This window comes from Megalopta genalis, chromosome 1 (genome assembly GCF_051020955.1).
Source record: "Megalopta genalis isolate 19385.01 chromosome 1, iyMegGena1_principal, whole genome shotgun sequence".
NCBI lineage: Eukaryota > Metazoa > Arthropoda > Insecta > Hymenoptera > Halictidae > Megalopta > Megalopta genalis.
Genome location: NC_135013.1, coordinates 37,914,582 through 37,940,586, shown reverse-complemented (window position 1 = coordinate 37,940,586; position 26,005 = coordinate 37,914,582). Strand labels below are relative to the sequence as shown.

The following is a 26,005-nucleotide window of genomic DNA, read 5'->3' as shown; positions in this document are numbered from 1 at the left end:
TTTTAACAATTTATTTGTCGGAAGCCTATGAATAGGTTTTTCGACGATAGAGCTGCATGTGAACGAAGCTCGATAATTCTCTTTTAAATAATAATTTTTGAAGCCATAATTACATACTCCCTCCGTATCGAAACGATTGTTCTATGTGCATAAATTATTTGTATCGAAATGATCGTCACATTTTAGAAAATAACGTTTTACATCTGCTCTATCGTTAATTTCAAGGCTTAAGCATAATTCATTATGCTTGATACAGCTATACGATTGTAATAAGTATTTGTTTAACTTTTATTTTATGTAATAAAAATATAATTGTTAAATATACAACAATATACATGCAATATATAAAACTTTAAGCGAAATCTCAAACTTAACCTGAGGAGGAGAGAAATCTAGATATTTGAGGACGCGAAAGCAATCAATAAATTGCCTATTTCGAGCGACTACACGCCCCAAGACGACCAATCATGAACGCTATACGATTACGGGAGCCGTAAACGCGAATCTCGGCCGCCTTTCATCGGTATTAATCGAATCACGATCGCGCGAGATACGCGTGGTGGTTTTCCTGGAGGACTCGGTGCCGTCATTAAGACCCTATAAAGTCCCCGAAGTGGTTTAAGAGTCTAACGATCCAGCGATCGCATCCGCGAGAAATTAAAAACGAATTATTTTTACTGCTCCCGTGAACATTCTGCGCTAAAATAGGAGCGTTCGCATAAACGTTCGCGGTTTAATAACCCAAAACGAGCCAGCGAACGCGCGCGGGATAATGACAAACAATTTGCAGTAATAACAGCGCGAGGATCCGGCGTAAAGGCGGCAACAACCATCGCGAACCCGGTCGAGATACTACTGGTGTTTTATAACATGTTCCACAGGTATGCAGGGTGTCCCAAACCACCCCTATTAAAATGGTGGCGAGTGATTTTGATTGAAAGTCAGAAAAATTTTAACAACCGATTCGAGTAGTTGCAATTTCCTGCGCTGACCGGAAATCGGGTTTTCAGGCCGGAGATAATTTATTTTTAACGAAATCTAGTGAAAAATATAGGAGTTTTGTCTCAAACATTTTTTTTCAAGAATGCCTGCATTGGACAGAAAATAATCTCTGATTAAAGAACTCACATTTCGCAAACTAAAGATTTAATTTTCAGTATTAAATTCGAACAAATTGCGAAGCAAAAATTAAAACACAGTACCTTCTCTTCGATAAATCGATAAACAAATTAACGGAAGTAAACAGTGGAAATAAACAAAAGAATAACCGGCGTTTAGTAGAGATAAATATATAGCTAAATATTGGTTCACGTGACTCGAAAAAAGAAACAAGTGTAAATGGTATTTTTAGTTTTCCGTAAAAATCACTCCCCTCGATTTCGATAGGGGTGGTCTGGGACACCCTGTATATGCGGAGCGTCGACGTTCGCGTGGTTGTAGCCGGTTTCCGAGTCCCACGGTTGTTACAGAGTGTCTTTTGATTACGGTGTATCAATCTTCCCCGGGTGAGGCTTGTCCCATGCTCGGACACCTCGATATTCGCGGCGTGCTGGTCCCGATAAACGCGACACCTCGCCGGCGTCCCTATAATTATCGTCCGCGAGGGTATAGGAAAAAGAGCAGGTTACGCCGTGGAATCGTATGGGGTGAACACGGGGTACTCCAGGGGACATTAGTCCGCGGTTCCCGTTAATTCACTTAGAGGAGAGCCGGCGATGTGTAATCGGCCGCGCGAAACCGCCTCCGTGCTCGCTCTAATAATAATAAGCGCGATCGGTCCACCGAGCGGTTGTCCACCAATTTATTACAGTCATAATCGTGAATATGGTCGACGCTGTCGCGGCCAACGACAATTTATTACCGCTATCGTTATTACGGCGACTCCAGAGACGCGTGTACGCGCCGCGCTGGCCGTGGTCCCATAATCATTGTTGCGATCCACGCTCGAACCTGATCACCGACTAAAACCGCGGCGGATAAGAAACACGACGGAAAAAAAGATCTCGGCTCTGTTTCAAACCATAACTCCTTCCCGCTGATTGCTCGTCAGCGTCCTTACAGCCGCCGAGACTCGCTCGTATCAGGCTCTCGCGCTCGCGCTCGCCACTTTTCAACGCGCGCACGACGCTCAAATTGGCCGCTGATGAGTCTGAGTGCATCAATCGTACGATGCTGGATGGGCTCCCGTTTTTATCGCAGTTAATTGCTTTTATGTCGCGGTGGACTTAGGCGGGACACGCCGGACAGCGAACGCGGTATTTCTTGCGAGAACGATGATCTCCGCGATGTTGATTATTGAAAGTTTAACGGCTCGTTTTTCATGATCTTCGCGATATTGTTGCGCGGGGCAGAAATGAGCAGATCAATTACAGAGCAGTGGAAACGTTCAAAAAATGTAAAAATACTGTTGCATCGTTTTCAACGGAATAAAAGAATTAAACGATGAGAGGAACGTCGGCGCTGCTTTTGCATCTTGCGATCGAAGCAGGCTATTTTTAAATTGCACAGAAATAGATAGTTCAGTTATTAATCTTATTCGATACGATGCACTCCGCCTAATAAATTTATATAATAAAATTAAATTAACCCTTTGCACTCGAAGTTTTTTTTGAGTCATATTACCAGCAACTCGAAGCCATTTTAGTGAAAAGATCATATTCACATGTAAGTTCATGATATAAGCATTAAAAGAAAAGTCATCGTTGTATGTTATTATTTTTTTAATTGTTTATGGATACAAATGTTAGGATATATAAAAAAAATTATAAAATTATTACATTTTGTAATCTTCCAAAGTGTGATACCTCTCGAAGCAATTGCCAATATGTAATCTTGGCTTCTCTAGACAGGTATCACAAAAATAATGGGTCTGCCGTCTTTCCCTTGGAATTTTTCTATTCGAACACACTACACAATCTTTCTTGGTTCCAGAACGTATAATATGTAGGTGGTTGTTGAGCCTGGCCTCCGTATTTGGTGTGTAACTGTATTCTCGAGATGTGCTGTTTTGTCGGAAATTTCCAATCAATTGGTCCACCAACAATTTTACAAACTTCACTTCAATATCACTTTCAATTCTCGGTATGTGTCGTCGTACAGCAGGAAATATATCACTATCATTAGAATCGGATTCATGGCTTAGTTCAATATTGTCTGCTTCATCACGGCCAAGAGCGTCTATATTATTTATGTAATGTTCACTATGAACTTCAAATTCTAATTCGTCGCTACTACTTTCAATATCACTATAATTTTCACAAATTTTTCTTTTATTTGCCATATCGGGGATATAAATATGTATTCAAAATATAAAAACAACAGATAAACTAGAATCTGATATACACTCTACTGCTGAATAACACGACTTAACTCACTTGCATCCAAGTGCGGAATGCGGAATGTTGCTCAAACCGCGATTGTGTGCTGTTATCGAGAGCATAACAATCCGCGAGCCGCGACCGTCATTTGTCACCAACAGCGAAACATCCTATAACTAATTTTTACGATTTGTTTTTGTTCTTATGTTAAAAACTGAAAATTATTTGCATTGTCTCCGTAGCGGAGCCCTCGAGTTTGAAGACAAATTTTAAATGGCTCCGCTCCGGAGCCCTCGAGTGCAAAGGGTTAAAAATAAATAAATAAAATAAAATATCGAATAACTTTAGCCGCCATTTCCGAATTATATCTCTCGATTTCGTTTTCTCGACTCCGACACGGTGTGAACTACGCAAAGTTTTATTATTTATCCATTTTCTTGTTTCCTGGCGAAAGTTTCAACAAAATGGTCGGAAAAGCAACGAATCGCTTTCGTTACTTTCGCCACAAATCACGCGAATCTCTCTCGCTTTCTCGAACTTCGCGAGCTCGCTCCACGCGGTTATTGTGTTCCGCGAGAAGGCTGCTTCTGCACAGTCTCAGCGACGAAGACCGTGCAATAATAATAGTCCCGCGCGATTTTCGGCCACCGCCGGCGTGAATCACCGGCCGTTTCTTCGATCCCGCTCAAAATGGCCGCGATAATTTACCTGCCCGGCACCGGTGATTCATCGATCTCTCGCGGCGCTGTTTCTTTCTCGCGCCGCGAAGAATACGCTCGGAACCGGCGCGGAAGGGGACGCGAAAAAATCGACGAGACAAGCGGGATCCGACGTGAAGCCGCGAGTCGCGACCGGCTTTCCGCTACTCCGTCGAGCTTTCGTGTCGGAAAAACAGCCGGATTCGGGATCCGAAGCGGCGGAGCGGACAAAGACGGTGCGCGCCAGGAGCAACGAGAGGATGAACGTAGGCCTGGCCGAGGGGAAAATGGAGGAGGAACCGCGGACAAAGGAAGGAGAACCATTCTATGAGGCTGAGGCTGCAGCTTCTGTATCCCGCGCATTGTCTGATCCGCGAACGATGCTCGCGGGACACGCTCGCGTCGGTTCAAACGCTTCATTTTTCTCGAATTTTGAAACAGACCTGGACGTTGTTGGAATTTTTTCGAAGAAATATTTAGCTAAGATAATTATTCCGAGGAATTCTGCAAAACTAGTCCCTCTAACATTTAGAAAGAAAGAAAAATTCAAACCGATCGGTCCAGTTTGAAGAAGTTATTGCGTTGTAAACATTAGAAACAAAACAGTTTAATAATTTGACTGGAATACTAGAATCTTTAACATTTAAAAAAGGATTTGAATCATTTATTCCGGTTTTGAGAACGTTATTAGGTTTTAAAAATTAAAAGGAAGTATTTTAGTCATCGTACTGAAAAAATAGTCTCGTTAACATTTAAAAAAGAACTGAAATCATATATTCCGGTTTTAAAAACGTTATTGCCTTTTAAAAATTAAAAGGAAGTATTTTAGTCATCGGACTGCAAAACTAGTCTCTTTAACATTTAAAACAAAACATTCGAATCATGTAGCCCAATTTAAAAAAAACCTTATTGCCGTTTATAAAAGATGTTCGAATGCTTTCCGTCAGGGATTGCATTGGAATTTACAGAGCCGAAGAACGTTGAAAACGATGTCGCACAACGTAACATCTCCATTTCAATTTGACGAAATCCATCGCTCGAATTTTACCACATTGTCGAGGTTGCTGACAGTCCAAGAGTTGAACCTGAAACTAGCGTCAAGAACCGGTTTGCAGGTGCAACGATAACAACAACGATTCGGAACGGAAACGAATACGAGGGATCGGCGCGACCGATCGGAATTAACGTCGACGGGGTAAAATCGTGGAGCCGGTGGAAGGCGCGGCCGCGATCTGGCAGCAATTTTATAGGGATTGCAGTTCCGTCGGGCCGATCGTCCGAGGGTATAAAACGCGGCGAATCCGAGCGGAAAACCGGGGAGCTCGGAAGCGTCTTTCCGCCGGCTCGGCGACTCCGCGAATATGGCGTATTGGATCGGGTTGGCCAGGAAGCACGCGGGCCGCATGTATGCGCGTCCGCCGGCAGTTCCGACCGGTTTGGAATGCGTCCATTTTTTCGGGAGCGTTCGCCGCGCTGCCGACTATCCGGAACGCGATTGTAAAACAACGGGATCGAGGGAAACGGGAACGCGGACGGACGGCGTCGCGACGGCAGGGCCGACGCTGCTTTCAGACGCGCCGCGATCGGTAGGACGTCCGTTTCTGTTGCCCGGCAACTCCGTTTTCTTCTTCCTTTCAATTTACGCTCGCCGTTTTTTGTCCCGCAGCCAATTGTTCTGCCGGTTTTCTCGGACGCGCGATGAACTCGCAAGAAAGCCATCGGTCTTCTCGGCCGTGTCTCGGTCACGGACCGCGGGACAACCTCTCTCGGTCCTCCGGGGAAAAAAACAAAAGAGAAATGCGGCTTTCCCGGCACTTGCGACCGCGGTTCCCGGGAAAAACTTCGGCTCTAAGTGAAATGCTGTTTCGAACTGTAAGGAGGAAACAGGCTGTTTTATCCCGACCCCGCAGCCACGGAAATATTGGCACTTTAGCAAGGACCTGCGGTCTCCTGGATCGCTATGCTAATGGAGCAATCTGTTACTTTAAACAAGCTCTTCTTACTCCGATCGGAATCTCTTCTGTTCTCGAAAAGCGTGAAAAAGAAACGGAATCGATCGGTTCGAACACGTTGTAGTTTCTAAACACAAAACCCTTGCCGCTTGACCGAACACTTTGATCTTTAACGGCAGATTCTCGGAGCACTAAAGGCAGCTGTTTTACAGTAGTTTATGAAAGTAACAATAGGACGTTTACTCTGATAATCCCTTAGACGTCTTGTTGTTGAAATATCTCGGAAACGGTAAGATTTAGGATAAATGCATATTAGTACTTTTATACTCGAAATACTCCAATCTATATGAAATCGTGTATAGAAAAGTGGACGTTCCGTTTGAGAAAGCGAAGTTGACCTCGAGGGGATTTAAAAGCAAACTTTAATAATATTTACAATTTAAATTAGCTTTATTTAGTGTACAAATCGCATATCCTCTACGCCTCCACTTGCATATATATTATTTATTTTAATTTATTTTAATATATTTTATTTATTTATTTTATATATACTGGTAAAACTTCTTAATTTTGAAAACCTTTTCTATATTTCATCCCCATACGACTCGAACGCCGCTGGACCGCAAAGACGTTTCAAAGACAACTTCATCAGCAACACAAGGAGAAAATCGGAAACGCTTCCGAAGCTTATCTCCGTTCGAAATTGTTTGCACGCGTCCGCGCAAGAACAGGAGCCGGGCATTCCGCGGCTCAATTAAGGCACAAACAGAATTCCGTTGGCTGGGAACCGCAGGAATAATTCCATTAGCCGAGCGACGCCGTCGTATCTCGGTAGCCAGGAGGCAGTTTTTTCCTCGACGGTGCTCTCGGCGCGGCGCCAGCCTCGGAAAATAAAATAATTGTGATCGAGCGGCGACGCATGTCGCGGCGCACGGGCCCACGAGGGATGCGTCTAGGGGTAAACCGTGTGGAATAGGGCGTGTAACTGCATTTTCTCGGAGAGCTTGATCCCCCCGGAGCCGTCCGCCGCGCTGAATATGCCGCGACAGAGTCCGGGGGCCGCACGCTGTAACGAGTATATCGGTGAAAAAAGTCAGAAATCAATTTTCCTTGAAAATCGTTATATTTTAATACTATTAATAACTTAATCATATTTATATATTGTGAATTTAATTTTTGACATTATGTTTGACATTGAATTATTGATGAAGTATATTGACGAGTGATACAATAATTAAGATAATCGAACAATGATTAGTTAATGGTAAATTCGAATAATAATTAATATATTCGAACGTAAATGAATAATAAGAAAAGCAAAAATTAGTCTTGACTGATTCCAAAGAATAAAATATCTCATGGAAGAGTACTCAGGAACAGATGAAACGTATAACAAATTGAAGGAAATAGGGAAAAACAATTGTAAAAGAAAGATCAAAAAATCGACGTTTCGTTTTCTTTTCATCTCCTTTGAAATTTGGAAAGTGCAACAAAAATCTAACGTGTTATGGATAACTGTAACACACTCATAACTATGAATACAATAACTTATTTACTTATTAATTCAAATGTAATCAATAAAGAATTATTCGAATGAACAGATAGAATAATTGATGACGAATAATGAATTACTCGAATAAATAGAATAATTGATGACGAACAATGAATTATTCGAATAAAATACTCGACTGAAAGAAGTAATTATCCAATAATCGGATAATTATCTAACATCAATATCTATTCGAAACAGACAGAATAATGCCCGACTCTGACCGAAACATCGGCGAACGTAACGCGACAGTTCGAGTTCGAGTGATTTAATCGATCCCGAATCGACGACGGACGTTTTTGCCAAGGGTTGAGGAAATCGCCGCGTGATTAGGTTTTCCTTTCCGGAGGGGGGAGGGATTGCCTTGGCAGCGGTCCTTTTCTTCGTGGAAATATCCCGAGCGCGGCGCGGCGTGACGGCTCGACGATAGAACAAATATCCGACTCATCCGAATAATTTGATCCCGTTACGTCTCGAGTAAATCGAGGGGGTGTTGCGCTCGAGGGCGGCGTCAAGGGGTAAAGAAATCACCGGCTGATTACGTTCCGCCGCGGCAAGACCTCCCAGAGGGTCCCGGTGAAACGATTCAGTTTCCCGGCTCGCCCTGCCGCGAGAAGAGGCTCCCCGAGGGGGTGAGAGTCCGTCCTCCCGGCCCCGTCTCCTTTAATGCCGGCGCTTTATCGCCGAGCCGGGGAGAAGACGCTTCTCTTTCAAGTTTCTCGAATTTACCGCACGTTCACCTGGCTGGCTCTCGCCGCGGGGCGCGCGCTCAGTCTCCGGCTCCGCGCGACGATAAACACGCGGCCGCCCTCGATGATTTAGCGGGACGCATCAACGGGAGCGTGGGCGTCGTAGATCGTGGCTCGCCGAGAGAGCTTTTCCGCGGTACGTTAGCGCGGAATAAAAATAAATAACGCCGTGATTTCGCGGGAAGCCGAGGCAATCAGTTTCCTCGAGGCTTTTCCTGCCCGGCGGGAGTGCACGCTCGAAAGAGTAAGCGGTTCGCGCGCTGCTGCGGCTGCCACGGTGGAACACTTCTTTCAATACTATAATAATTCGGCAATTTAAAGAATTTACTCAAAAACGTCCGAGGTCTAAAATATCTAAGTTCACCGGTTTGTGGTAAGGTTTTAAGAAGTAGACAAATTTTCGATGTAACAATTGTTAATGGCGCCTCAGATTCGTCACTCGACTGGAAAGGGTTGATAAGATAAATATGCGAATAATGTACAAAATGACGTACGTATACAATGCGTATGTATATCAAATCGAAGCTGTCAGCAGCTAATTTTTCTACTCCTTTTAATTCTTGTTTTCTTCTTTCGTTTTATTTTGTGCTTTAATAACGATCTCTTGCAGTGAAAAGAAACAGTTGTTGTCTCTCTCTCTTGCTATTTATTTATATCCGAAAATATTAAAAGATGTACCTATTTCTTAATTATTATATCGCTCGTCGATATATTTCGATGTCAAAGATAATGTTAACAATTGAATTCACCGAACATACGTACGATTAAGTTGCTACAAGTATTCAAATCTGGTTATCTGAATGGAAAATTGATTTTTTTCACCGACATATGTACTCGATTACGATATACCGTGCGTCGTCGCAGCAGCCGGCCGTGCCCGCAGGAAGCAGGCAAGAAAAAAGAAGGACGCCTCCGTCTCTGCACGCTGTTTACCCAGATTTATGGTCGACCGGCTACGTCACGGATGGAATTTCCATGCCGACACGAGGGCCGGCCAATTTTTCACATCGGAATCGGACTCGCGCCGTAACATATTTCCCGGTCCTTACGAGAGCGCGAGCGGGCTTCATCTATCATATTTACAGTGCGCGCCGCGCCGGGACGAATACGCGAGGCGATCCATCTGGTATCCACGGCTCCGCGAACGGCTCCTGCGTCTGCCTGTGTACGACCCGGTTCGATTAATTCGCTTTAAGGGCCCCGCCGAGCGATTCGATTCCCGCGGGCTCCGCCTCGATTCATCAATTATCGTTACTGCTCCCGTCGCGGATTACAAATCTCGTCGAGGCCCTGATGGAATTAACAATCCCCGCGATTTCTGACGCGGCAGCACCAGACGCGTGCTTCGTGTGTGCGCGATTTATCGGGACCGTCTTCCCTGCCGCGCCACTCTCGTACGCGTCGCGACAGCGACGCCGATCGGTTTCAAGCTTTCGTTCTTTTATTTTTCGGCACAAAACAATGCGATGCTTCACCATTTTCGCGCTTTACGCATTTACCCCGGCTATTTGAACTATAAATATATTGTATATGACTCTTTTGTATCACTCGCAATTTTGGTTTCTTGTGTAAATTTAGTTTAAGGGGTGGAAATTAACCCCCAAATAATCGACCATTTTTTATTCTACCGATACAATTCGCAAACTGTACAAGACGGAGAAAAATCTTCAAACAAAAGTTGCTTCTTTCGTCCAAATCTATCAAGTGGTATACGATTCGATAATTGTTTAAACAATTCGAAAAAGGTACTAATTATGATATGATGGTTCTATACAAGTTCTGGATAATTTTTGTGCGATGTATAACTTTAGCGTATAATTTTTGTGTAATGCATGATTTTTGTATAATGTACAACTTTTGTATAATTATTAATTTGTACAATTATATATATATTTATTGTACAATTATTAATATTTTTCGTACACTAAAGGATCTACAACCCGCATATATAAATAAATTCTAAATAAATTCTAAATAAATTCTACATACTTCTGAATAAATTCTACATAACTTCTAAATAAATTCTAACTCTAGGCCAAGTAAATTCTAAATAAATTCTAAATAAATTCCAAATAAATTCGAGATTCTAAATCTGTCCATAGGAGTTCAATTAAAATCGCACCACTTACCGTCGTTCGTAAATAGTACCATTCAGACCGAACAAGAATCTCGACTCAGTAAACCACTGCAACAGCATGCGATGTTACCGATGATGGTGCAGAACGAAACCGTTTCCGATCGATGGCGGCGAGGAAGCGATCGCGGTTCAATCATCGCGGGGTCCGCGACTTTCAATCCAATCTCTGGCGGCGGAGACAAGCTCCCGAAGTGTCTCGGGCTCGCAGGCCGTCCGCGGCAAGCCGAACGGAACGCATCGATCATATTTACAGCGCGACAGAAACGTAATCTGGTTGTCGACAAGGATCGGCGAGGCACAGTCGAATCGGGGAAGCTGGAAAAAGGGGAGAGGAGTTCGCGGCGCCATGGGACCACCAGACCCCAACCCTCTCCTCTCTCTCTCTCTCCCTCTTCTCACCCCTGTTTCCCTTTGCTCCTCCCGGCGACGAGACACGTTCCAGTCACGTAACCTTAAATTGGTCAATTATTTCCCAATCGTTCTCCCAGCCGCCGACGTTCGCAGTCCGAGGAGAGAGCGCGAGCGCTTTCGCAGACAATCGCTCCGTCTCCGGATAAAGGCTCGCGGGGCGAGACCGTCGCTCGGGAAATATTCAAGCCTTATTTTCGCGGGCCCGGGAGACCTCGGCGATTCCTCCCGAATCGAGATCGCCGCTCGATATAGAGACCAGCCCCGGCACACCGGTTCCCGAACAATGCCAGGAATTTATGAAACCAGCGTGCTGCTGCGCCCCGTATCGCGTTTAACGTGTCTCCGGCAAGTTTTACGAGCTGTTATTCTCGGTCTATCGGTGGCAAAGTTTCCCCGTAACTACCCGCCGCCCGACATTTTTCATTCCGCAAACGAGACCGACGAATCGCCTACGGTTTCCATAAAATGTTTGACGGCCGACTTCCCTGACATCGGACCGATACGCTATCGCGACGGTAACCGTCCGGTATCTTTCCACCTTTCGAGGCGTTTATCTCACAATTACCATCAATTAGTACGGGCGAATTTCCGTTTTATACCAGATCGTACCCGCGAGTGTTCGCTCGATTTTTATTCGTCTCGATCTCTGTACCTTGTTCGCCTGTTTCGCTTTCCGTAATTATTAGCGCTATATTTATTATTTTATAGTCGACAGTATCTTCTAGAAAGTTTTCTGTATCTTCTAGAAAGTCGTAAACAGCTGAAAAATTCTATTTTCTTTTTCTTCATAATTATCGAAGTCATAAAGCTGCATCCATTAGAAATTGCTGAATATATTTCTTTATTCAGACGCGCACACATACTATTGGAAAAATTGTGAACAATTTCAAGAAATTCTATCTTGTGATCCTTATAAGGCAACGGTTGCTAGTCCGAGGTTTTTGGACCTCGGTAGCTGTAGTGTTAAATATTAGTGTCGTGTGAAATGTTTCATCATAACTGCATAAAATCGTAGTCTCGTTACCGTGAATACATAAAATCCACGCTCTAGTTATCGTAAATGCGTAAAATCCACGGTCTACTAATGAACGTATATCGTCGATCAAGTCGAGCAATCGTTTCGCAAAAATCAGTCGAACGGAATGGCACCCGGGAAAGGTGATCCTTAAACAGAGCGTAGTTTTTGGCCGGAGCAACGCTGCAATCCGAGCGAAATCCAGAGAAGAGAGAGAGCCAGATAAAAGCCGCAAAGCCCGTGGTGTTTAATAAATTCGCAGCCGGCGCGGTGTTTGTCATCGATTGCCTTTCTGGGAAGCGAATAGGCGCGCTTCGGTTAATGAATAATCAGCCGTCGTCCGGCGTCCTTTTTCCGCGGGATTTCGTTTGTGCGATTAACGGGCGCGCTTTAACGGGCTGCCGCAGATAGGGAATACGGGACCCGGGAACACCGTCGAAAACAGCGGCGCCGGGCGTCAGCCGCGGAGCTTTTGCTCGTAAAAGCTTTGAATACGGGTCTATGAACGATCGCAGCTCCGGTATTCCCTCGAAAGTCCAGTCGTTTCGCGTGGAACCGCCGAATAAAAGCGCTGGCAAACACGAACGGAGTTTTGTCTGGTGCCGCGGCGAATCGCGGTGTGCCATTTTTATGTTTCCTCGCGCGACGGAGCCAGCGAGAATGGGCGAGACAAAGAGAGAAAAAGAGAGAGAGAGAGATAGCGCGCGCGAGAGAGTAAGAAAGAGAGAAACAAAAGCAGAAGAAAGAAAGAGAGGAAAGGGTGATTAAAGAGCGCCACGGCGCCCGCGGGCAAGAACAGGCCCGAGAGCAAAAAAACCGGCGAATCGTATGTCACAGGCGAGCGGGGGGCGGTGTGCAATTGGAACCACATGGGCGCATTTGCATCTCCTTTTTCCGTTTCTTCGCTTTTTTTGTCCGCGGCCACGGGCGGTGCGGCGCGGCGCTTCGCTCGGCCCGCGGCGCAACAAGAGCAAAACCGCTCCTAATTTTTCGGAGACAAAAGCACCGTTCTTTTGCTCGACTTCGAAAAACGGCGTTCAACTTTTGCCGAAAAAAATCCTTTTTCTATACGTCGCCCGTTTATTTTAATTCCTTTGTGCCGTTGTCGCGGCAATTTTTCTTCCCTTTTCTCGCCCGAAATCGTTTCCTCCTTTTGCGGCACGCTCTTTTCACGCGAACTCGCCGCACATTTTTATTCGGCCGTCCGCGATCCCGTTCCGGCAATTATTCTTGTAATTCCGCGGATATTACCTGGTGCACCGGGGATCTTGCCGTGTTCTTCTTTTCGTAGATTCTATCGCGGCGATTATGCTAATCTCGTTTCTTTTTGCGGCGATTTCTTTGCCTGAGTCCACTACGTTTTTCGACGTTGTCTTGTAATTGCTGTGGAGCAGCGGAGTTAGGACAGAATTTTAGTCGGATGACGAGTAGAAGATGATGAAGACCGAATACGAATAAAATATTTTAATCGGACGACGGATAAAGAATAACGTCGGACGAATAATATTTTAGTCCGACGTCGGATAAAGCGTAAAGACTGACGAGTAAAATTTTAGTCGGACGAAGGATAATGACCGGCGAGCAACATTTTCGCCTTCTAGAGGTTTCCGAGTCGAAGAGATTCGAGTTATCGATGCTCGACTGTAATAAGTCAATCTTCGGGGATCGTTCCGGCAGACTGATTCGAAGGATAAAATTGCTCGAGGAAAATCGTCCATTCGAATATCATTTTCGCCGGATCGGCAAAAACGCGGCGAGAATTAATCGTCCTTCCGGACAATGGAAATTACGAAACAATGAGATAGCCGGAGGAGAGAACTCGGATCTCCCGATTCCACGGGAAAAGTTATCCCCGCGGAAACTTCTTCGGTACGGGCGCCGGAAAATCGGCGGCGGCGACGGCCCCGATTCGGCGACGGTTTAAGACGGTTTTTCGCGTAGTTCCGCAAGAATCGTTACGGTCCGCCGGTTTTATTATCCGTCGGACACACGGCTGCGCACGCCTCGCTGGTTCTCGTTCGCGCGAGACCGGAACTGCGGACACCGGAAACCCGTGGAAAGCCGAAAAATCAAGGATTTCAGCGGTCGGCGAGATTAACCACTTCGTTACCGAGGACGAAATATCTCGCTAGCACTGTGTCGATTGTGCGACGCCCGTGGACGGGATATCTCGCATCGCACAGTTTCCATGTTTCGAAATATTTCGTACACCACAAGAATAAAGAACTTGATCTGTAAAAATATAGCGCATCCTTTATTTGCCGTCATCGAATTCCTGCCCATTGACGACAAATGGATTCACATGGAAAATTTGTTCCTTAACCCTTTGCACTCGAAGCCAAATTAACGCAAAATTTAATACAGTTTTCTGACCCATGGTATTTCCATTTTATACAACCTAGTGCATTTTGAACATATGAGCCGTTTATTTTGAAAGTGGCATAAGTCACTTTGTTTTTAAGTCGATATATTTAAGGGTTTGCGTTTTAACACGTTTGAAAATATGGATGCTAACTTTCGAGAAGATTTACTTGTATTTGTTATCTCAAGATACTGATATTTTTCTCAGTATAAATAATTTCGTATAAACATTAAAAAATCACCACTTTTCATTACGGTAAAGTGACTTATGCCACTTTCAAAATAAACGGCTCAAATACTTCGTACACCACAAGAATAGAGAACTTGATCTGTAAAAATATAGCGCATCCTTTATTTACCATCATCGAATTCCTGCCCGCTGACGACAAATGGATTCCGTATCTTTAAATTTTCACATGGAAAATTTATTCCTTAACCCTTTGCACTCGAAGCCAAATTAACGCAAAATTTAATACAGTTTTTCTGACCCATGGTATTTCCATTTTATATAACCTAGTGCATTTTGAACGTATGAAATTGAATTTTGTGACTCGTGTAACAGTTACGCTTTCGACAGTTCTTTAAATATAAACAAATTTGATTAATAAAATTATTTTGAAACGTGATATAACAAATATTAATGGTGCCTCGGAGACACCAGTCGAGTGCAAAAGGTTAGCCCTTTGCACTCGAATGGCGACTCTGAGACAGCATTAATATTTGTTATATCACCTTTTAGGATAATTTTGATATTAACAAAGTTTACATTTGAAAAATTGTTATGAGTGTAACTGTTGCGCGAGTCCTAAGAGTCGATTTGCATATATATGTACAAAATGCATTTTCTCGTATAAAACAGAAATACTGTGAGTTAGAAAAATGATTTTATATTTTCAGTTGAAATAGCTTCGAGTGCAAAGGGTTAATAAAAGATAGACGCGATATTTTTTCTGTAATCTGGCGAAACATGGTAATTGCCATGCGAGATATCTCGTCCATGGTAACGAAAAGATTAACCGGCGTTGGAAAATCGCCGAAACCTGTAGCGAACGTTTCATAATATTTGGACACGAGGGAGCCGGCCACGCGACCGGCGCATTCTGCCGGCGGCGCAATAATAACTTCGGGTCGAAAGTGAATTAGGTTCGGAGTTTCTAATTTTATCGGTGTTACGGCGAAATTATTTACGACGCGCGGGCAGAACTATCGCCGCTCGTCACGCTCCCTGTTGTTGCGACGAGCTCGCTTTCCTCGATGACTGACGGCGCCGAATTGATTCGATGACGAAAAATATCGTGCACCCAATTTTGCATGCAAAAAAAAAACGCGGATATTATCGAAATAATTCTCCGAAATTCTCAAAGAAATTATGGCGTGGACAAATTTCGATGAAATTGGTCAACCTCGACTGACGATAACTCCGCGAGAAATCATCGTAGGATGATGACTTTGTTTTTAAATTAAAGCACTGTAACCCTTTAAATGCGAGGCCATGTTCGTCATACCGAAGATTGCCAAGTTTGACGAAATGCACAGACTTTGGAAAATTTAGAAAAAGAGTCATCATTCTACGATGATTTTTCGCAGAGTTATTCGTCAGTCGAAATTGTCCAATTATTATCCGATGTTATTCTGTGCTATAATTTTATTGAGCAATGTAATTCAAAATTTCATCGGTATGTTGCTTGTGTCTCGGTATTATTTAAATTATATTCGACGTTGAAAGAAGCACGAACGTTAATAACAAAATGAAACTGTGACAGCGGTCACTGACTTCCAGAGTACCAAGAATTCCTCTCGAAACCGGCCAGCAAGCGGGCAGAAGTATTCTCGGCATCCTTTTTTTTCGCCGTTTAGCCGGACAAGTCGCCGACAATTTATTCCCCGTAATTGTTTTCAATTATTCCAGCCCGCGACTTCTGCGCGGAACGCGCGCAGCCCGGTGTTCGGGACAGGCGACAATTATCAGACAAACGCGCGTTTGCACGAGGGGACATGGTCGTCGGCCGAGATAAGTGTACGCGCGTTTCTCGTCGTTCGTTGTGTGGGTGGTCACGGGAAGGGAAAAAAAGGAGAGAAAGCGCGCCGTGGAAAGAGCGAAAAGCTATCTCGCGCACCGTGGAACACGAAAATCCGCGCGTGCCTGCGTTTCGAGGCTAATTAGCCGAGGCATCGATCAAAAGACCAAGAAAGAAGATTTGGAAGGCCGTCGTTGCATCTCGCAGTTCCTTTTATCTTTTCGTTAAATCCAATATCCCAGAGCTAGGGAACAAAGAGCGCCGTAGAGGGTGATGAGATCCAGATTTTCGAGACAGTTTCGTCACCTGTTCGAATCTTTATTTTAAGATAGGGAGGATCATTTGGTTCTCCGACGGTGCACACAGTGTTAAAAGTCTAGATGTCGGGTTAAGATTTTCATTCACTGATGGCGAAACGAATATTATAAATGATATAAATCGTTTTTAAAGTTGCCCACAGTTTTTGTCGAGTATATCAATTTGTAACTGAAATTTAAGCTTGGAGTTCAATGCAAGAAATCGATCACTCTCGATCCGGATCGAGGAGTTTAAATAATCTTACTTTTTTATTTAATAGAAAGTACTTTCTGTTAATATTATAATTAATAATATTTAATTTAATAATAAATATAATTTAATATAATACATACATATATACAAGTTATATATATAAAAACTTGTAAAACTTTATTATATTACTATGTATTATTATCCCCAATTATAATAAATATATAAATATTATTATGAACTTATAAAAATGTAAAATATAATTATCTATTAATATATAATAAATTAATTGATGTAATTTTAGTACCGTAACTAGTTGTCATTCTATTAATGAGTAACTTTTGCTTGAACAATTTTTTCAGTAAACAGTCTTTCAAAAGATGTTACTATAGAATTCTATTTGTTTCATTAGCGATACACTGACAAAGAAATTATTCAAACAAAAATTGCCCATCAATTACACGACAACACATTGCAATAATGAAATTGATAAAAAAAAAGAGCTTTCTATCTCATTAAAATGAGATTAACGTTTCAGTGAACACACGCTTCTTAAAAAAGTATAAGGGCTGCTGTGGATGGAGAATGAGCTAATTTCGGAATGATTAATTTTGTCCGAAAATGCCGAACCGGGTCGAGCACCGTGATGTCGCGTTTTTCGCCGCACTGGCAACGGTTCTAAAAGGGCTCGTTGTTGATGGGTGGGCCCGAACAGCATCCCACAATAAGCCGCACACAGCTCGCCTTGAGGTCGACTTATCGGAATTACGATTCACAGGGAAAGGGGGGCCACACGGGGCTGACACCCTTTTCGGCTAAAAGTACCTCCGCGCGCCCCGGTTGATTCTAGATCCCCGGATCGAGCTTAATCAGCGGCATCATCGGGCCGCACGAACTTTCTGTGGATATTTCGAGACAGCGCGTCGTGCTCGCCTCGGAAACTCCAGCCGGAGGGATACGAGAGAGACGTCTTTCGTTTCATAACGCTTTGATTGCGGTGAACCGCGAACTCTCGCCGCCGCTCTCTGCTCCCCTCTTTAGCCGGGCTCGATTCACTTTTAATTACTTTCGACCTTGCGAGCGACTCCCGTGCCTCGAGCCGGATGGCTTCGTGGAAACTGTTCTTCCGGCGCGCGAACGTCGTGACGGGATCGACCTCCAAGGACGATCGCGAGAGCACGATGTCGTAACTCCTTTCTAATCGATCCAGCGCGCCGCTTCGACGTCCGCCCCGAATCGTCCTACTAGCGAAGAAAAACCGTCTACGCCCACGCGCATTCTCTTAGCGATCGAATGCGCGAAGCAGTTTCCTCTCCGTTCCGGAAAACTGGGTTGCGCGTACGCGTAGAGAGCTGCTCGATTGTTTAACGGCAAGTCTTACGCCAGCTCGCGGTCTAAATACTTATACAGTGACTCGCATTAATTATTCGCACATCTTCTAGAACGGTGTAACATTTTTAAAACTGGTCCAAACGATTTGTATATTTTTGTAAATGTTACTGATTCACTGTACGATGACTGAAATACCTTTCCTTTTCATTTTGCTACTGCTTGGAATAAGAGAAATGTAAAACGTTCTCGTTCTTTCGCTTTTTTTATCCGAGCTTATAATTAAAATTTAAAAGACGCATTTGGTACTTTTCGGTAAATTGTTTGCATGCTGAACATTTAATCGAAACCGGTTGATCTTGACGTAAATTGCAAATAACTAAATATCACAAAAATCTCACTGTTTCACACTTATCTTAGAACTCAAAATGACGTCGCGGAAGTCAATGGAAGTCAAAACGCGACTGGTGTCCGTATTTTTTTTCATTTACAATTTCTGATACTATAATTTCTATTATTAAACATTTTTGTATATACTCTTTCATTCAAGCACATATTGTATAATAATAAAAATTGTAGAATGTTAAAATAAATCCAATTTTGTCGTTATTATAAAACAGTACGCGTTAGTCGCGTTTAGGGCTCGCTGGTTCCAGCGTCGATATTTAAACTGCGACTGTCCAAAATCGATAGCTTTACGGTCGCTTGTCTAAACGAGTTTGGAATTCGAGTGAACATAATTTCGTACGGGGATCGATAGTGGAGAATTATGTAGCGTTATTCCCACGCAGGTTTCTATAAGGTTCCCGGTCGCCACGTGAAACCGTGTTCCCTAAGAAAACATGCCATGCGACTCGAGATTTCCCGCGGCCATGACTTTGACCGAGCAACGACGCGGCCTAACCCGCCTTTTATGGGAAAAACCCGTCGATAGCACCGCGTCCCGAACGAGAGCCGAGACCGGCCACGGGAAATCGAGAGCGCAGGTTTCCATTTGCCGCGTCTCGATTAGTTCCGCGCTTTTTACACCGGCTGTTACGCGGCCTCCCGGTGAATAATAAATTGCGGCGGGGCTCGTGTCCGATGACTACCAATAAGTCCGGACTATTTTTGATTCTGCCGAGCACCGTCGCTTCCTCGAACGGATTTACATGTCCAGTCGAACTGCGGGCTGCTGCGCGGATTCTCGTCTTGCTTTAAACCGATGCAAAGACGGATTTGCCAGGCGTCGTTGGCTGCTCTCCTAACTTCGACCGCTCCGTAGCTCCAATCACTTCGATCTACTTGTGTAGTGTCGCGGTTGAGATATTTGCGATAGAAATATCTGCGATAGAAATATCTACGATATTAATATTTGCGATAGAAATATCTACGATATTAATATTTGCGATAGAAATATCTACTATATTAATATTTGCGACATTAATTGTGATATTAATATTTGCGATATTAATTATGATATTAATATTGGCGATAGAAATATCTACGGTATTAATATTTGCGATAGAAATATCTACGGTATTAATATTTGCGATAGAAATATCTACGGTATTAATATTTGCGATATTAATATTTGCGATATTAATATTTGCGATATTAATATTTGCGATATTAATATTTGCGATATTAATATTTGCGATATTAATATTTGTGATATTAATATTTACGACATTAATATTTGCGATAGAAATATTTGCGACAGAAAGTATTTCATTGAAAAACTACGATTTCCAAAGGAAAGTCTCCATTTTGTCCATTAAAGTACGAAACTCGCAGTGTTTTCATTTATCATTATTTCAAATTGGAATAAATCATTTCCCTGCCACTAGCATTGCGATTAAACGTTAAAAAACAGCTTTCTATTTCCAACGAATTCAATCTATTATTACTAGACTGTGGATTTTATGTATTTATGGTAAAAATGGAACGGTGAAGGTTAAAATAGGGAAGAAGATGAAATGAAATTAAGAACGTTGATGCATGAATCACAACTTACTAGAATCATTTCAGAAAGAAAGAATATTACGCATTGCTCGTTTTCTCTTGCAATCGATGCAGACAATTTCGATCTCGCATAAAGATCCGCGGTCGAATAATTACATCTAGCTGCGACACGAAATATACGCGCGTAAAAGGTGTCTCGTCGGAAGGCACCGGGCTTCCGCGAGGGACGCGCCTTCATTTTCTCGATTAAAGTTCGAAAAAAGCGGAACGCGTCTCGTGTTTTCTGTCTCCGTGGCTTTTATTCGTCCGGGCCCGTGTACGAAGACGCGGAGAACCATAATCTCTGTCCGTCGTACGGGGAAAGAAGAAACCCACCCCCGGCGTGACGGCGGCGATATCCCCGGAATTAATGACGACAAAAACGCGACGTCTCCTCCGACGAAAAGTCACGAATTTTTGTTCACGCGACGGCACGCCGTCACCCGTATTTGTTCTCCGGTTCGCCGGTGCTCTCTCTACGATTTGTCACCTCTCGGTATTTATACGTTCCAGATGACGAGTCCGTTCGTTCCCAGCCTCTCTGGCTACCGCTTCTGGGACACCTCTCCTATTTTTACGTGCCGAGCACTCCCCGCCTTACGAGCCGTGCAATCTCTATTTTACGTGCCGAGCAATTTCTATTTCACGCGTCGAGGACTTTCTATTTTTCGTGATGAACGTTTCCATGTTTCGCAGATTACGGATTTCTGCCTTTCGATTTCTTATCCGACCTTTCCTACTTTATAGTCGTCGATCGGAGTTTCTCAGTTCCTTGAACTGCGAACTTTCTATTTTAAATGCTGTGGCGGGGGGGGGGGGGGGGGCTGCCACGAATGGAAGATTACCATTATCTCAAAAATTATGAACCCTTTTATTTTTTGCCATAAGATAGTAAAATGTGATATTAACCTTTTTACTGCTGCAGACGTATATTTATTATGATACTATAGTATATTATAGATTATGATAGATATAATGAGCATGTCGTAAATGTACGTCTGCAGCAGTGAAAAGGTTAACCAAAGATGCAAAGAAAGATTTATGTAATTCAAGATCATTATATAATATTATATGTACGATCAACAACAAAAAAGGCAGTATTTATAAGATTAATGACGAGATTACTTTATCTTGTTACGCTATCCCATTCAATACAATCACTTAATGAATGGAACAAAATGCACTTTTTAAATCAATTAGAAATAAAACATTCGTATAGTAAAACAACTGATCTTTCGAATATGGTTCAAACTAGAATTAGATAAGTCGTTCAGGTTTTTTGTTACTCTGTCCTAAACAAAAGTGTCCCATTCGTGGTAGTTCTCCCTTATACAATCAAAGTAAAAAATTTTATTCGATCGACGGATAAAGGCTAAATATAGGCTGTAAAAAGATAAAGGCTAGCAAAACCAATTTTATTCGATACTAACGAATACATATTTATCTAGATAAATATGTATATTTATTTCTTTCGAAAGAATGATTGAAATAAAGAATTATTCGAGAATATAAAATTATTCGAATAAAGAATTATTCAAGAACACAAAATTATTCGAACAAAGAATTATTTAAGAATGCAGAATTATCTAAGAATACAAAATTATTCAAATATGGAATTATTCGAATAAAGAATTATTTAAGAATGCAGAATTATCTAAGAATACAAAATTATTCAAATATGGAATTATTCGAATAAAGAATTATTTAAGAATGCAGAATTATCTAAGAATACAAAATTATTCAAATATGGAATTATTCGAATAAAGAATTATTTAAGAATGCAGAATTATCTAAGAATACAAAATTATTCGAATAAAGAACTATTCGCACTCTGCGACGCGCGACACCGAAAATCGTCAATTTCGAGCGCGTCTCGAAGGAAAAGGCGCACAGATCGGCCGGGAATCCACTTTCTCGGCATCGAAGCCGATCTCACGGAAAACCGGACGGTTCCCGTGATACCTTCGAAGCAAGGAACAGTGTCCCCTAAGCCGAAGGTGTTCTCTCGCGCTGCCGTGAGAGACAGCCGTCGATCGCACGCAGCCGTCTTGTCGCGGCAGCGACACGACACACGCTGCCATATCGTTGCGCCACGCAAGACTGTAAATCCCGTCGCGATCGCCGTGAAAAAAGCGCAACACGTCCTCGTAATCGGTTCGACCGCATACCGACATCGCCAGACACAGTGCACCGTCGCGCAGAAAAACTCTGGTAATTGCCGCGCGAAACGTTTAACCCGTTATCCAATGGCTACTGCAAGGCCAGCAGCGTCGTCACACCGATTCCGTGAACGTTCCCGCGGAGAGATGTTTTCCGCCGTTGAAAAAGATCGGCTACCGTTAGAGTTGCCATCGTCGTGGAAGCAACATAAGGACCAGTGTTGGCGGGCAAATAGGCTACGCAAGGAGTGGCGTGTGGTGAAGCACGCGCGGGAGTCCCGCAGGGCGGCGTGGCGCGTCTACCGGGTGAACATTATAATTCAGAACTACGAACTGTATGCAAAATAAGAATGATCTGCATCGGTTGTTTAAGACAGAAGTCAAATATGAACGTGTTTCTTCTTTTAATGCTTTTAATAAATCGATAACGATGCAACGAGTTTCCTTAAATTCTTCACTATTCTGTGCTTCAATAACCTATTTTTCCCATAAATGCATAAAATGAACATAAGATACTGATCGTAGTTCAGAATTATCATGTTCACTCGGTAGACGCGCTACGCCACTGTGCGGGACTCCCGCGCATGCGTCGCCTGCCTCCACTCCTTGCGTAGCTTATTTTTCCGCAAACACTGGTAAGGACGGTGTCTCTCTGCCACGGTAGCACGAAATTCTGTCTTGTATCTTGTCCAAGCTACGTAACCGGACACCGGAGAAGCGTGCTCGAACGGAGAACGCCGCGCGGTGCCGAGTCGGGATGAGACAGAAAACCGCAGATACATAGTTGGACCCGCGTCTCGGTAGCAGAAAAAAATCGATCGGCCTCTACTGCGATCGTCCTCGGGGACTCGTACCCGGGGACGTACGACGGATCGTGTTACGTAAAGACAACAGTGTGAAACGCGAACGTGACGATCCTGTTTTCGAACCGGCCGCGATTCCACGCGCGTAATTAATATGCGATGCGCGGTCGATCCGGCAGGAATCGATTGGAAAAAATTCTTCGTCGTAGGCTGAACCTCCGGGAATGGTATGCGGGACGAATTGGCTCGAGCGGAGGAACGGCTTTCCACAGAAAAATTCCACGGTGGAAAATGACGCCACGAAAGTGCCGAGAATCGACGGATCAACGAAAATCGAACATCATTCGCCTGCAATTTTCTTTATCGATTTAGAAAATGTTCGTGTAATACAGCTCGAACTTTCCTGATTTAAATAGAAAAAGAATCAACTCCATCGAACAAACGGTTTTTCGGAGGAAAATTCTTCGGTGGAAAATAACGCCACGAGAATAGCGAAAATTGGAGAATTAAACGAATTGAACGTTACTCGCTCACAGTTTTTTTTTTTGATCGATTTAAAAATAGTCTTGTAATATAGCTCGATATTTTCTGATATAAATAGAAAAAGAGACTTCTTGATCGGAAAAACGATTTTCCAGAGAAAACTCCTGTCTGTACTGTGACCAATAAATTGTGTACTCATTTAACTTCTTTTCGAGCAATAATTCAAGAATTAGTTGTACAAATTAATATATAACTAATTTTATGATACAACTAATATAATATAACTAATTTTCGCACTTTCTCTGTGAATTCTGTATTATTTTTATTATGTTTAATTGCATTCATTTATGTACTCTAATGGGATTCAATTTCGTTTACAGTAAATAAATATATATATATATAAATATATATATAAATAATAATATATATATATATAAATATATATAATAATATATTAATAATACATAATGAATTATTATTAATATATATTTAAATCAATATATAAATATATAAATAAATTTCTAAAGAGTGCTTGTGAGGATGAGAAAAAATGCCAAAATTGCCAGTAAAAAAGGCGGTATTTAATAAAGAAATTCGAGTTGACGAAAACGATGACTTAAACCTCCCCTAATTTAGAACGTCAGAAGCATCTCATTTTACACGGAATCACCGATATCGGGGGGGAACGATGATCGATTCGCGTAGAATGACCCGGTGCACAACATGGCATCGACGGGGCCGTGGTAAACGGCTGAGTCGTTTATCCGACGGCCTGTCTCGAATCTTCGCGAGCAGAAGGAAGCTCCGAGAAGCTTCCGGGAACTTGATCCGACGGAAAAATAAATTCGAACTTTCGGCAAAGTCAAACACGCCGTTCAGTTTTGACGAGGCTCGGCTCCCTGTCTGGGAAACGTCGATTTATTTCGCCGGATCTCGACCGATCGACCGGAAATAGAGCTCTCGAACGGGGAAAAGAGGGTAGGCCTACAGAAGGAGCGACCGAAATTTCCGAGCCGCGAATTATTCTGCGAGCGAGCGAGCGAGCGAGAAATTCGCGTCGCCTCGCTGCGAGACTAGATTCCAGCGGCGAGCTTGTAATCGAGTTGAATTTTTCAACGGGCTCCGTTTCCACCGCCTTGTTCCTCAAAGACCACCTGGCTAATCGAATTAAAAACGCTCGTGAATTTTAATGCCTCTTCTCTCTCTCTCTGTCTCTCTTTCGCGCGCGCTCTTTTTCTCCGCATTTCTCCTTTACCGTCGGATGAAACGAGTTTCGCGACGTTCTTCGATTCACCGCGCTCTCGAGAGTTATCTAAATTTTGCATTGCTCGTACTATAGTTGGAAGAGTCGGTCGCGGCCGGATCGTCGAGCTGAAAAATTCATACACAACGAACTCGCGCTTCCAGGAGCTGACGGACCGATCTGTTCCGCGCCAAAGTTATGCGCTCTGTTAGTGGAAGTTGCTTTTTGTAACCGAGCCACTGCATAAATTAGTTGGACAGCTGCACTGCCGGGTATTGTCGGGCTCTCTGAACTCGCGCGCTCGCCGTTCCTGTATTTCTACCGTACTTGATTGTGCTAGTTATTCGGGGGCTACAAATATCTGAAACTTTTCACCGAATGTTCGTCGTCCAGTATAAATGCCCAAGAAGCGTGTTGGTGTTAATACCGCCGATTAAATAACCTTCTATCGAAGGCCACTTTAACGATTTCTTTTTTATGTCGGATATTTAATGTCGCATCGACCTATTTCATTATTCTATTAGTTATTATAAATTAGTTATGATACCTAACTTATTATCAATTATTATAAATTGGTTATAATAGCCGACGGGTTATGATCGTAAATAATTAATCGGATTACTTTTTGCTCAACTCTGATCCCGATACGCGCGTCGAAATTAATTTCACAACTCCATTAAAATCCGCCATAAAATCAAACGCATCGCATCGAAATACATACAACAAACATCCGCAAAATGCATTATTAACAATTTTTGTTATGGTCTCGGCTAAAACAGTTGCGAAAGGACATCATTTTTTAACTCTCTTCACCGTGCCAAACGATGGCAATTTTTCCAAACAATTCTTTAGCAGTCTAGCTTTTAGCTCTTTACAATCTAATTTTTTAGCAAACTAATCCCTCTAACATCGGGACAAAATTTAAATCGCTTGGCCCACTTGTAAGAAAGTTACTCCGTTTCAAAAATTGTACGAATACTTTGTACACCGACTGTACGCGATCACGAGAAAGAACACGGAAGTCGGAAAGTATGCCGTGTCTAAAGTTTAGACTCTAAACCGAGGAATGAATTTTCATCGAAGGAGCGTGCCGTTAAAGATGAGCAAAAAGGCCGACGAACAGCATTAAGATAGAGAGAAGGTTCGGGTCACTCATTCGCGATTGTTCCGCGATCATACAAGCGAGTGAAGTAACATGCATCGCGCAAAGGCCGATGCACCCGGTCGCGTTTCGCGCACCGAAACGGCAAAGTTCATTGTTCAACGAACAAGTGGCCGGATATTTTCGGAG

General features: G+C 43.0%; 1 protein-coding gene across 1 annotated transcript in view; it reads right to left on the bottom strand.

The window, feature by feature from the left end:
- The window catches only part of mthl1 (adhesion G-protein coupled receptor methuselah-like 1), a 338,577-nt gene that overhangs the window by 293,856 nt on the left and 18,716 nt on the right, over positions 1–26,005 (bottom strand). The window lies entirely within an intron of this gene.